Raw genomic sequence first — 15276 nt, forward strand, 5'->3', positions numbered from 1 at the left:
TGTTTCGTTGAGATAACGTGAAAAGTATGTCTTTTAAATGAGCAGCATCACCTATGTTTTTACTTTTGATTTGAAAACGTCTGTATAGGGGCCTACTCGTTATAATGATAGTAGGGTGTGAATCGTTAATAACTACGAGACTAGAAACTCGTTAACAATGGCTGACCCCACTTGTGTAAATTATGTCCGTATATGTTTGTCGCGCAGTGTTTGTTATGCGTGCCACATCATCATACCAATGCAGCCGCATGCACGTGTCTGTTACAAATTAACTTCGTGTAAAGTTACAAATTCATGTAGGGTGCAAACATGTTTAGCTAGGACATCGATTCGGGTGTCATTGTGAAGAGCTTGCGGAGTACTATTAGTCGGCCACAGTATTTTTACACCTGTGAGTAAGTGCGCTTCGGTAGTGTAGTTACCTGTGTGTTTGAAGCCAATCAGAATATGTGCTCTACTGTTTTAATGACCAGACAACTTGCGTGATATGGGTTTTGATACTGTACATGTAATGTTTACTGTAATGTCACCGTGCGTTCTCGATAACAGTCGCGGGAGGCCCAGTACAATAATATCGAAGTCGGGTAATATTAGGACCCAAAGTGAGACAAGAATAACGGTAGCCAGAATATAAGTAAAAATCAGTATCAAACTGAAAATTTCAAAAAAATGAAAATTATTGTCTCAGATGACTCGCTAACATGTTCGGAACTATAGAAAACACAAGTCAAAGGAAAGCGTGCATCCAAAAGGAATCGAGAAAGCCTAAAAAGTCCAGTGCTGAGTGAATGCAGGGTTCACGGCAGTGTCGAAAAAGAAAGGAATAAAACGACACCTAGCAATTAAGAACCGGGCCCATTGGGTGTGCGTCGGTCAGTGATGGTCCAAACTTGTGATTTACCTATTCTATAACATTATAGTTCGTGTAGCCACCGTAGTAAAAAGACTCATAATTAAATTGCATATTAATACGAAACACTTTTGTCACATTCTTTACAATAGAAATATATGGCGCAGATCCGAAAAGAACACACAGAAATTTATACTGATATAATTAAATCTGCTCATGGATAGTCCTCTGCCACACAATTCACGATGGCAACATAAGCTGGTTGTCGTCATCGGTGTTGTTGCCGCTCTTTCAGCTTACAGGTTTAAATGTCTGTTCAGTCTGCTTACTCCTATACCTAAGTATAATTTTGCAGATCTTCCAATATTCGCTAAAAACATTTCAGCGGCCTAGATCGCATAACATTTTTCGTTATTTAAGACAATCAGTTTCGACAGACTTTGCTGTCATCTGCAGGCCTTATAAATTTTTGTTGTTGTGAAACGTGTTCATTTTACGTTGAACCTCAGGCCAAGTTGTTATGTTGATAATAATCAGCACATTATAAAAGGTCTGTCATACTTAAAATATTAAAAAAAAAACATAAAGCACCTTTGCAAAAGACCATATCCCATAAACAATGGAGCCACTTTCGAAGCAAAGATAAGTCGTGGTAGAAGGAGATAAGATGACATCCTTTCATACAACGATAATACCAAATGACACTCCTGGCGGATCAAAACTGTATGCCGGATGGTGACTCAAAACCGAAACCTTTGGCTTTCGCGACAAGTGCCCTGCTAATTGGGCAACCTCGATCTCTGTTCACGTCGGGTCGTGCTCGGGTAGCTTAGCTGATAGAGCACTTGTCGGCGAAGGGCAAATGTCTCAGGTTCGAGTACCGATTCGGCACACAGTTTTGATCCACCAGGAAGTTGCATATCAGCACACAATCCGCTGCAGAATGAGAACCCATTGCGGACATTAAATTTCTATGTTTCTACACCAGTTGTCAGTGACACAAACTACAGTGTATATCAAAGATTGAAGCTAAACTTCAAAATGCTTTACTTAATTTTTTACTGATTGCGTATTTTGATCAAGAATTGTTTTGTCTGTGGAATGCCCAGTGTTAATGTTTCTAATGGGTTTTTTCCTTGTAACATATAGTAAATGTGCCATTTGGTATGTTAGAGAGTTGTGAGTCCTTACTGAAGAAATTTTAATGTGACTGAGGCAACCTTGGAGCTGGAAACCTGTTGTTTCGATTTATAGTAAAAAGCGACCTACTTCTCCTGACGGTGAAGACAGGTATATGACCGCGCATGGCCCTAGATCCGTCCCCCTATACTGTCATGAATCAGCTGTAACCATCTTCTCTGCCCAGTTTAAAATTTCCATTTTCTTAATGTCAGTACTCTATACCACATACGTTACACTTCCATTTAACTCTTCATAGAATTAGTTTAGGGAAACATAGAGTTACGTTCGATGTTAGCATAACCTATTAGTAACATGTAGCCGGCCGATGTGGCCGAGCGGTTCTAGGCGCTTCAGGCTGGAACCGCGCGACCGCTACGGTCGAAGGTTCGAATCCTGCCTCAGGCATGGATTTGTGTGATGTTCTTCGGTTAGTTAGGTTTAAGTAGTTCTAAGTTCTAGGGGACTGATGACCTCAGATGTTAAGTCGCGTAGCCGGCCGAAGTGGCCGTGCGGTTAAAGGCGCTGCAGTCTGGAACCGCAAGACCGCTACGGTCGCAGGTTCGAATCCTGCCTCGGGCATGGATGTTTGTGATGTCCTTAGGTTAGTTAGGTTTAACTAGTTCTAAGTTCTAGGGGACTAATGACCTCAGCAGTTGAGTCCCATAGTGCTCAGAGCCATTTGTTAAGTCGCGTAGTGCTCAGAGCCATTTGAACCATTTGAAGTAACATGTAAATAGTGCAGAGAATGCGCTACATTAGTCACTTTTTTCACAATAACAACGACTTTATTGACCCAGAGCAAATAAAACGAAATACATATCAAAATTAACAAGTGTAAATCAACGATAACTCACTCTGGACGCTATTGGGTAGTCATACTAATGCCTTGCAGCAGTGCTTTAGAGGAATGAGAAAATAATAAGGAAGATCGTGCTGACGCAGTCTATATCGTTAGAGATGTTGCTCCTATTATAGTCGATCGATGTTGTGAAGATGTTATCCATATCATGTTTAAGGAATCAGCCTGATATTAGTCTGAAATTATGAAGCAAAACCGCGGAAGTTCAAAGTAGTATTTCCAGAAGGGAAAGTGGATCTTCGTTTCGTCCGAATATGACACCAGTGTCAAAGCCACATCGCATTTTCACTCTGTTTCCTGTGTGGCGCAGATCCGTAGGGGGCGTGACTACAGCATTGTTTGCTGCATGGCAATGAAACTGTAACTTCCAACACAGCCCGTTTATTTACGTGTATCCTTCATACTATAATATCACGCGTGTTTACACCAGATGTGAGCGCCATGCGCAGTCCTGCGTAATAGGAATTCCGGAAGAAAGCGAAAGCAGAGTAGTATTTTTTTTTATGCGTCTGTGGTTAGTAAACACAAAACATGCGCGAAAGCCGATCTCCTACGCTCGCTGGGTGGTCACGGTTCCACAAGTGTGAACACTGGACCTTAAATTTCAACCGATGCGTGTTGTATACAAGCATTCCCCCGCAAAGCTGCGCGAGAACGTGTCTTTATTGCTCGCAAACCGTAAACAAGTTCACGTGTTTGAAAGCAGAAACGGTGTCGCGTGACATTCAAAGCTCACAACAAGTTGAGCTGGGGGAACTAGGCGACAAAAGCTTGCGAATGAGAACTGTGTCGAAGCAGTCTGGGATGTGAGTTTTATACAGAATCCTGTGTTTATTACAGCGCAGTACGTTCAGCTATTAATTTTCGATGCTTGTGGGAGCGGAGAGACCTAATCTCAGTACGGAAGTCTGTGAAGAGGATGCAAGTTCGAGTCACAATGAATTAGATCTTAAACTTCTTCTAACAATAACCTGGGAAAACCTATTTCATGATGTAGGCGTAATATATTCCATTTATTTCCTTGTTCTATGGCAAACCAGTCGTAGTCTAATTGCCTTGAAGCCTCGAAAGATCAAGGCAAAAACACAGCGTATGTAAACTTTACCTAAACGAAGAATTATTCTTACTTCAAGGAGACCCAAGACAGCACAGCCAATCTCACACTCAGTCACAAATTGAGGCTTAATTTATGAAAATGGCAATCTACACTTTAATTGAAAACTTAGTTTCTCCAGAAAAAATGACTGTTTAATATTACATTTGCAGTGGAACTGGGCATTGTACCTCATTTATTTTGTTACAAAAATATGATTCATGGTATTCTTTTGATATTTGTTACAATTTTGATACTTGCAACGGAGCGAGGTGGTGCACTGTCTAGCATACTGGACTTGCATTAGGAAGGACGACGATTCAAATCCGCTTGCGATCAACTGCCTTTAGGTTTATCTTTGATATCCCTCAACAGTAAATGCCGGAATGGTTCTTTTGACACGACACGACCACCATCCTTTAGAAAAGTTCCCAGCTTGCTCTGCGTCTCTAACGAACTCGTTGTCTTCGGGACGAAAAATCCTAATGTTCTTTTTTTTGTCACTTGCCCTGAAATCGCATGTCTGTAATTTCTGGGCGCAGTGACTTTTTTATTTCAATATTTTTTCCCGTTACGTTCGTTTATTTGGATACAGATCATCCATTCAACATCAAAGTTATGATAAAATAACATTTCACTTTGAATGCTTCAGTGTTAATTGTTATGTCCACAATGCTTTCTTGTTACACTGATGATAACATTTTGTACATATTTCAGTACAGAGATAATATTTCCAGTAAATTTAGAGCTCTTTAGAATCAGAATGTCATAATAATTCTCACCCTTTGTCTTTTCAGTTATTTTCTGTACTTAAAAAATTATGTTATTATAAATATTCTATTCATTTTATCACATTTTTGAAAACTTCGATTTCAGTCACTTTACGTAATCAGTGTTATCGGTACCATTGCTTTTTTTAAACATTTTGGGAACTGTAAATCAGAATAATTAAAATTGTGCTGATTTTTGTTTTCACGTAAAATCTTTGCATCTGTACAATTAAAGTAAAAATAACAGAATTTATTTTCGGGAGGCGGTGTGCCCTACAGGCTTACATGAGGGCTGTTCGGAAAGTCGTGATGACTGGGTGTTGTGTGATGTCCTTAGGTTAGTTAGGTTTAAGTAGTTCTAAGTTCTAGGGGACTGATGACCATAGATGTTAAGTCCCATAGTGCTCAGAGCCATTTGAACCATTTGTTCGGAAAGTAAGAACCGATCGTTCGCAAAATGGAAACCACAGTGAAGATACGATGAAGCTGCGTGCAGATGTGTTGGGCAGTGTCTCTAGCATGCCTGTCGATCGCATCACGTCACTCTACTCAGTTCTGAGCGCACAATGAGCACATAAAGTTGCCCAGAAAATAGTGTCTCCCGCCAAGTATAGGTGCCTGCTGAGAGATTTCGCCTGGTTTCATGCAACCACACGTAACGTAACTGTAATGCAGTTCCTTTAGCATGACAGTGTCCGCCCCCGGTAGCTGAGTGGTCAGCGCAACAGACTGTCAATCCTAAGGGCCCGGGTTCGATTCCCGGCTGGGTCGGAGACTTTCTCCGCTCAGGGACTGGGTGTTGTGTTGTCCTAATCATCACCAATTCATCCCCATCGACGCGCAAGTTGGCGTCAAATCGAAAGGCTTGCACCAGGCGAGAGGTCTACCCGATGGGAGGCCCTCGTCACACGCCATTATTTATTAGCATGACAGTTCTTGTCTGCAAACTGTAGGGACAATGACGACGTTCCCGCAGCAGGAAAGTGTTTCATCAGCCACTAAATAAATGGCTCTGAGCACTATGGGACTTAACATCTGAGGTCATCAGTCCCCTAGAACTCAGAACTACTTAAACCTAACTAACCTAAGGACATCACACACATCCATGCCCGAGGCACGATTCGAACCTGTGACCGTAGCGGTCGCGCAGTTCCAGAGTGAAGCGCCTAGAACTGCTTGGCCACTCTGGCCGGCGCCACTAAATAGCCCGTGCCTGGCTTCCCCTGATCCACATCTCTGCTCAGATGAACCGCTGGTTATTAAGACAACATTTTGGCACAGACGACAAGCCGTAGTCCAGCGTAGAAAATTGTCGGAAAACCAAGAGACTGCCTTCTATGACGAGGGAACGAGGAAGTTGGTACAAGGCTACGACAGATGTCAGTGGCGGCTGTGTAGTGTAGCTATCTGTTGCAAATAAAAAAACTTTTTTGATTTACACTGTGGTTTCCCTTTCGCAACCGATCGTTCCTTACTTTCCGAGTAGCCCTGGTATATTTGAAAAATGTCATGTTACCTCCTGGTAAAATGATTTATTTATACAAACAGTTTCTGTCGTCTGACTACCATCAGGTTCAAAAGAGCATTCACAGCATCAAGTTAGGCTAAATATAAAGTCGTTCTTGTCAGATGATAAAACTATGAATAATACTGTTACCATATCGTAATATAAATTACCTCGTCAATTGATAATTTGTGAATTGACCACGTAATTTATTTTACGATATGATAATAGTGTATTATTAATGGTTTTATCATGTGACGATAATGATTAGATACTCCACCTAACATGATGCTGTGAATACTTTTACGAACCTCATGATGCTCAGACGTCAGAAACTACACTCCTGGAAATGGAAAAAAGAACACATTGACACCGGTGTGTCAGACCCACCATACTTGCTCCGGACACTGCGAGAGGGCTGTACAAGCAATGATCACACGCACGGCACAGCGGACACACCAGGAACCGCGATGTTGGCCGTCGAATGGCGCTAGCTGCGCAGCATTTGTGCACCGCCGCCGTCAGTGTCAGCCAGTTTGCCGTGGCATACGGAGCTCCATCGCAGTCTTTAACACTGGTAGCATGCCGCGACAGCGTGGACGTGAACCGTATGTGCAGTTGACGGACTTTGAGCGAGGGCGTATAGTGGGCATGCGGGAGGCCGGGTGGACGTACCGCCGAATTGCTCAACACGTGGGGCGTGAGGTGTCCACAGTACATCGATGTTGTCGCCAGTGGTCGGCGGAAGGTGCACGTGCCCGTCGACCTGGGACCGGACCGCAGCGACGCGCGGATGCACGCCAAGACCGTAGGATCCTACGCAGTGCCGTAGGGGACCGCACCGCCACTTCCCAGCAAATTAGGGACACTGTTGCTCCTGGGGTATCGGCGAGGACCATTCGCAACCGTCTCCATGAAGCTGGGCTACGGTCCCGCACACCGTTAGGCCGTCTTCCGCTCACGCCCCAACATCGTGCAGCCCGCCTCCAGTGGTGTCGCGACAGGCGTGAATGGAGGGACGAATGGAGACGTGTCGTCTTCAGCGATGAGAGTCGCTTCTGCCTTGGTGCCAATGATGGTCGTATGCGTGTTTGGCGCCGTGCAGGTGAGCGCCACAATCAGGACTGCATACGACCGAGGCACACAGGGCCAACACCCGGCATCATGGTGTGGGGAGCGATCTCCTACACTGGCCGTACACCACTGGTGATCGTCGAGGGGACACTGAATAGTGCACGGTACATCCAAACCGTCATCGAACCCATCGTTCTACCATTCCTAGACCGGCAAGGGAACTTGCTGTTCCAACAGGACAATGCACGTCCGCATGTATCCCGTGCCACCCAACGTGCTCTAGAAGGTGTAAGTCAACTACCCTGGCCAGCAAGATCTCCGGATCTGTCCCCCATTGAGCATGTTTGGGACTGGATGAGGCGTCGTCTCACGCGGTCTGCACGTCCAGCACGAACGCTGGTCCAACTGAGGCGCCAGGTGGAAATGGCATGGCAAGCCGTTCCACAGGACTACATCCAGCATCTCTACGATCGTCTCCATGGGAGAATAGCAGCCTGCATTGCTGCGAAAGGTGGATATACACTGTACTAGTGCCGACATTGTGCATGCTCTGTTGCCTGTGTCTATGTGCCTGTGGTTCTGTCAGTGTGATCATGTGATGTATCTGACCCCAGGAATGTGTCAATAAAGTTTCCCCTTCCTGGGACAATGAATTCACGGTGTTCTTATTTTAATTTCCAGGAGTGTAGTTGTATAAATAAAGTATTTTGTCAGCAGCTCAAGGCGGTAATACGACATTTTTCAAATAACAGAATTTACTTGTAATAACCTTTAGAACTGAGTACAGTACTGACGAGTCTTATGCCACTGTTGAATAGGACGCTAGACTAAGTGGCCTATAGCTGTTCAAAAATCCTTAGTTATGGACGTGTTTCGGACACAGTCCATCATCAGAATACCTGCCAAATAAGAGTACAGAACCATAGAAACAAGCGTAGCTGACGAAAGTCGCTAACAGTAAATTTACAAAAGACATTACAAATAATGGTAAAAAGTACACATACTGAAAAGTCTTGATGAAAGTATGGATCCCATGTGTCAGCTGCTAGCATAAGTACTGAGGTGATAAAAAAAAGACTGACTTATAGCACTTAACTAACACAAATTGCCGTCTGGTGGTGCGAATTTACACTGACGGAAAAAAATCGCAGCACCAAAAAGTAATTACTGTAGAATTAAGTGATTAACACTGCAAGATCACAGGTTAACGTAAGCGCGAGATGTGCCATAGCAAATGTGGGCCGGCCGGTGTAGCCGAGCGGTTCTAGGCGCTACAGTCTGGAATGGTGCGACCGCTACGGTCGCAGGTTCCAATCTGCCTCTGGCATGGATGTGTGTGATGTTCTTAGGTTTAAGTAGTTCTGAGTTCTAGGGGACTGATGACCTCAGAAGGTAAGTCCCATAGTGCTCAGAGCCATTTGAGCCATTTTGCAAATGTGGAATGGCGGTACATTAATAACCGGCGTAACCGCCAGAATGTTGAATGCAGGCATGCAAACGTGCATGCATTGTGTTGTATAGATATCATACGTCAGTTTGTTGGATGGAGTTCCATGCCTGTTGCACTTGATACGTCAACAGAGGGATGGTTGATGCTGTCTGTGGATAACACTTGAGTTCTCGTCCGATGATGTACCATACCTGCTCGTTTGGAGACAGATTTGGTGATCGAGCAGGCAAAGGCAAGACGCCCACAAGCGATAGGTGACCGAGAGTTGTCCTGTTGGAAAACACCCCGTGTAATGCTGATCATGAGTGGCAGATCGGCTGGTCGAATCGTCAGATAGACGTACTTCCTGCTGTCATACGATATCGCAGCCTAGACCATGACTCCAAGTGCAGACCCAACCTGTCTAGAACGCAGACGGGTTGCCTGCAGGCCGTCAACTGCCTTCCTTCTAACCAACATATCGCCATCATTGGCACCGAGGCAAAACCAGCTTTCATCAGAAAACACAACAGACCTCCACCATACCCTACAAAGACATCTGACTCTACTGAAGTAGCAAATGGCGGTGGTCTTGGGTCAGCGGAATCCACGCTACAGGGCTTCTGGCTCGGTGCTATTATTGAAGTACAATTGTAACAGTTCGTTGTGTTACTACAGTGCCAACTGCTACTCAAATTGCTGCTGCAGATGCACTACGATACGCCAGAGCCGTAGGCCGAACACGACGGACTTCCCTCTCGGTGGTGCCACGTGGTCGTCCGGAGTCCGATCATCTTGCGACCATACATACTCGTCATCACCGCTGCCAGCAGTCAAGTACAGTGAACACATTGCTGCAAAGACTTTCTGCAGACCCGCAGAAAGAACATCCAGCTTCTCGTAGACCTCGTTCAAACTCAATGGGGTACTGATAATGACGTCTTTGTCGCCTTAAAGGAATTCTTGACTAAAATCAGATCACCATGTTCAGTCTCAGAGGTAACTAACCCTCACTCCAGTTAGAGCGTGTGTTTAAAGCAAGCGTGATTTGCGCCCTCATAAAGTCGCTAATATCGCCACTCTTATGCGATGGCGCGAAATTGCAGTAATCATCTTCGAGGTGTATAAACACGTCTACCAGTTTCCATTTATCTCTCACAACTCCTCCTTGGTGTTGCGATTTTTTTTCAACAGTGTATAAAAAATTTGTTATAAAATCAAGACTGTACACAAAAATGTATAGATCATTTTTTTTTGGTCATCAGTCTACTGACTGGTTTGATGCGGCCCGCCACGAATTCCTTTCCTGTGCTAACCTCTTCATGTCAGAGTAGCACTTGCAACCTACGTCCTCAATTATTTGCATGACGTATTCCAATCTCTGTCTTCCTCTACAGTTTTTGCCCTCTACAGCTCCCTCTAGTACCATGGAAGTCATTCCCTCATGTCTTAGCAGATGTCCTATCATCCTGTCCATTCTCGTTATCAGTGTTAGCACATATTTCTTCCTCTCCGATTCTGCGTAGAACCTCCTCATTCCTTACCTTACCAGTCCACCTAATTTTCAACATTCGTCTATAGCACCACATCTCAAATGCTTCGATTCTCTTCTGTTCCGGTTTTCCCACAGTCCATGTTTCACTACCATACAATGCTGTACTCCAGACGTACATCCTCAGAAATTTCTTCCTCAAATTAAGGCCGGTATTTGATATTAGTAGACTTCTCTTGGCCAGAGACGCCTTTTTTGCCATTGCGAGTCTGCTTTTGATGTCCTCCTTGCTCCGTCCGTCATTGGTTATTTTACTGCCTAGGTAGCGGAATTCCTTAACTTCATTGACTTCGTGACCATCAATCCTGATGTTAAGTTTCTCGCTGTTCTCATTTCTACTACTTCTCATTACCTTCGTCTTTCTCCGATTTACTCTCAAACCATACTGTGTACTCATTAGACTGTTCATTGCGTTCACCAGATCATTTAATTCTTTTTCACTTTCACTCAGGATAGCAATGTCATCAGCGAATCGTATCATTGATATCCTTTCACCTTGTATTTTAATTCCACTCCTGAACCTTTCTTTTATTTCTATCATTGCTTCCTCGATGTACAGATTGAAGAGTAGGGGCGAAAGGCTACAGCCTTGTCTTACACCCTTCTTAACACGAGCACTTCGTTCTTGATCGTCCACTCTTATTATTCCCTCTTGGTTGTTGTACATATTGTATATGACCCGTCTCTCCCTATAGCTTACCCCTACTTTTTTCAGAATCTCGAACAGCTTGCACCATTTTTCCAGGTCGACAAATCCTGTGAAAGTGTCTTGATTTTTCTTTAGCCTTGCTTCCATTATTAGCCGTAACATCAGAATTGTCTCTCTCGTCCCTTTACTTTTCCTAAAGCCAAACTGATCGTCACCTAGCGCATTCTCAATTTTCTTTTCCATTCTTCTGTATATTATTCTTGTAAGCAGTTTCGATGCATGAGCTGTTAAGCTGATTGTGCGATAATTCTCGCACTTGTCAGCTCTTGCCGTCTTCGGAATTGTGTGGATGATGCTTTTCCGAAAGTCAGATGGTATGTCGCCAGACTCATATATTTTACACACCAACGTGAATAGTCGTTTTGTTGCCACTTCCCCCAAAGTTCAATTAGCGCCATTACAAAGCTGACAGGAACTGCCGTCAAGTGGAGAGACTGAATTGGTCCAGTGACGCTGTTTATGACCACATAAATAAATGAAAAATTTAATAAGAAAATAAACTAATACAGAAATTTGCACAGAGACCTAATTCTGAACCTAAATATACATAATAAAAACAAGAGTGTAACAACAGTGCATGAACCATACAGGGAACAATTAGGCCCAGTAACGAAGGAGAAGGGAGTATTAACAGAGGAGAGGAAGATGAGTCAGGGGCAAAAACTGGAAAATTTATAACTGTAAGACACTCAACCGTTTGAGAGTGATTCCCTTTAGGGTCAAGCCATGAGCCTTTACTGAAAATTAGATAGGATCCGGACTCAGTAGGAGAAATACGTGCGTCTGTTGTAGTCAAATGTCTATGAGTTTTGTGAAGATGCCGATCTCGGCACAAGCGTAATGTTGCATCAGTATGGACGAAGACAAAAATTATGAATAAAATCTTATGTGAATTAACAGCAGTAGTACCAGCATTTACTCTGAACCTTGTATAGAATAATGATATCTCTGAAGAACAACAGAAGATTGAGCTGTAAATACATTCATTATTATTTTATATTATTTGACTCAATGATTTCATTCTTCAGGATTCTTCAAATTTTATGCAGAACAATGCCAGTGACGCTATCTTATCCTGCGAAGAGGCATTAAATGGTTGCAACAAGTAAAGTTACCATCCTATTTTCCGTATCTTACTTGGGATCTAAAGTAAGAGTCCTTCATGTGAGAATTAGGAAGCCTGTTAGAAAATGTATCTAGTAAAACATGATCCAAGCTTTCGCAAACAGCGGTTGAAGGAGAAAAAATTATAAAAATATATTTGTTTTCAATAAAAAATAATTTATAAAAATAGCTCCGTTCCATTATCACAGAGAGGCAGGCATAGATACAAGGCTTATTAACATGTGACAAGACGAGCGGTAGGCTAAACCTTTGGTACAGAGTTGTTATATCATTCGTTTAGAAGGTGAAATAGGCAGACTGACATTGGCGCAGAGCTTCTGGTACTATGCCGATGTTTTACTACTGTGTGACATATCTCAGCCAAAACAAAACTGGCTTCTTTTTTAATTTATAGTTCACTTTTCCTCTGCAAGAGCCAGATGACTACGAAATATTCGAAATTATTTTACAGTGCTATCTATATCCAGGTACTCTGTTACGTATTTTAAGCAAAAAGTTACATAATATTACCATCTCAACTATTATTTTTGGAAACATGCTCTTTGACATTCGTTTCACTTGGAATATACAGTTATTCTTCGACCCTTGTAAAGAAGAGAAAAAAGTAAGCAGCAGTAAAAATGTACGACCAACTATTTCGTGAATGAAGGGAACGGCAGTAAACGAAAATATAAGAAAACACTGAAATCATTTTTGATTGACAAATCCTTCTAATTGGTTGTTAAATCTTAATTGTTAAAGCCTTCTGACACATTACACATTGAAGCGAGTTTTATGCAAATGTAATCTAGGGATCTGCAAGTATTTAACAGCCTGGACAACATGACACATGCATTGCAGAGCTCTGCAATCAGTGCTGGCTACAGACTATTTACATGAAATATCACGCCTCACTATCAGTCCATTGTTTTGTACATATTAAGTTAGTCTAAAAATCGTTAGCTGTGTTCTGAAGTCCGCATTACTATCAATGATCTACGAATAAAACGCTTATAGGATATTATCTCAGTAAATCGTAAATTCTTAAGATACGTTTTTCGGATGGAACAATACAATTAAGCAATGACGGCGAAGTTCTACTGATAGAACGTCTTTATGTCACCAAACTTTGTGCAACTGTTCGTATTAATAGTCGCCGTGCGTTATGTGTAAGAGAAGTCAGTTAACTCTGGAGCGAAACTGATACCAATCGCGAATTCCTAGAGAATGCTTTTATCCAGAGGTGTTTGCTGATGCAGCCGACCTCGGACCTGTGCAACAGCTGCGATAACCTGTTGCTCTTGAGATTTCTAACGACAAGTCTATTCAAGGGCAGTTTCGAAGACAGTGTTTACCACAGTTAAAATCTTACGTGCATTTCTGTGAACGCAGTACAGTAGCCTATGTGTAATTCTAATTTATACTGTGAACATATTACCAGTGGCCGGTATTATTTTGTTTTTATCTTAGTTAATGTTGGCAGCGCAATGTGCTGCTAAGGTTCTGTGCTCGTTTTCTTATTGACAAATATATGGCAGAGAGTGTCACAGAAATGATACAGGATTCGTTGCGACGGAATCTTCTCACGAAATTCCAAGTACCAACTTTCTCCTCCGAATGCGAAAATATTTTGTTGACACCGAACTTCATAGGGAGGAACGATCACCACGATAAAATAAGGGAAATCAGAGCTCGTACGGAAAGATATAGGTGTTCGTTCATTCTTTCCGCGCGCTATACGAGATTGGAATAATAGAGAATTGTGAAGGTGGTTCGATGAACCCTCTGCCAGGTCCTTAAATCTGATTTGCAGAGTACCCATGTAGATGTAGAAATACACTAATGCACCAATGTGATAATAAGGTTTTGTGCTCGTTTTCTTTTCGTCAAATACACTGACGTGCAAAACTTTAGGACGAAAGTAACTTTCGTATGAAGTGTCACTGCCAACTAACACTCGATGAAATTTGGAGCATGCATAGAAGGAACTGCTACAGTTACAACAGGTAAGTGAATAAATAAGTAATGAGAAGAACTGAAATCAAACGTTTATTGAAAGTCAATAATTAAATTGAAGTCACTGCGAGTAGAGATAGATCGCTGGATATTACAAAAGGCGGGGTATGATTCTAAACAGGGTGTAAGATCATCACTGACGGCAGCGCATGCTGTAAATTGCTGCCACTCTGGCCACTAGAGTGATAAGGAGTTATTGTGGTCGGGCGTTCCGTGTCTCCACCAGCGCAGTTGACAACTGATGGATGATTGTTGGTACATGTGGACATGCTTCAGTACGTCTCTTCAATACATCCCAAACGTGCTCGATGGCGTTTACGTCAGGCGAACGGCAAGCCAATCCATTTGTCGAAAATGTCTCGTCCCAAGAGCTCATCCGCCTGTGCTGTTACATATAGTCCTTTACAGTGTCCTTAACTTTCTAGGTGACCCACGAATAATAAATACAACCTGGAGCACACCTAAGCGACACATATTGGCAGCGGTAAAAAAATGCCGTGACCTACCAACTGTGAGCCCCAGAACAGCCACAGCCGTCAGGTTCGCGCAAAGATAATTGTTGTGAAGCGACCGTTTTTGTCAAAACTGCCACTTACCACAATGAAACTCCATTAAATTGGTATATGCATCCCATCTCAATTAATTCCCCTCTATAAATGACAGCACGAGCAGGGTTAAAGTTAACGTCAGTGACTGCCATATCCGACTTCTAAGATCTCATATTAATTTTTTATTTTGGAGGATTATTTAAATGTGTAGTTGACCCGCCAGGGTAGCCGAGCGCGCTAACGCGCTGCTTCCTCGACTCGGGTAGGGGCGCCGGCCCCGGATCGAATCCGCCCGGCGGATTAACGACGAGGGCCGGTGTGCCGGCCAGCCTGGATATGCTTTTAGGCTGTTTTCCACATCCCGCTAGATGAATACCGGGCTGGTCCCCACGTTCCGCCTCAGTTACACGACTCGCAGACATCTGAACACGTTCGCACAATTCCATGACTTACACTAGACGCAGACAGCAGGGGTACACTAATCCCATCCCGGGCGGTATGGGGTGGCGGCAGGAAGGGCATCCGACCACCCCTTTCCACTAAGCTTGCCAAATCCGTTCCTAACAATGCCGACCTTGCGTTAGCG

The sequence above is a fragment of the Schistocerca nitens genome, chromosome 5 (genome assembly GCF_023898315.1).
Source record: "Schistocerca nitens isolate TAMUIC-IGC-003100 chromosome 5, iqSchNite1.1, whole genome shotgun sequence".
Taxonomy (NCBI): Eukaryota; Metazoa; Arthropoda; class Insecta; order Orthoptera; family Acrididae; genus Schistocerca; species Schistocerca nitens.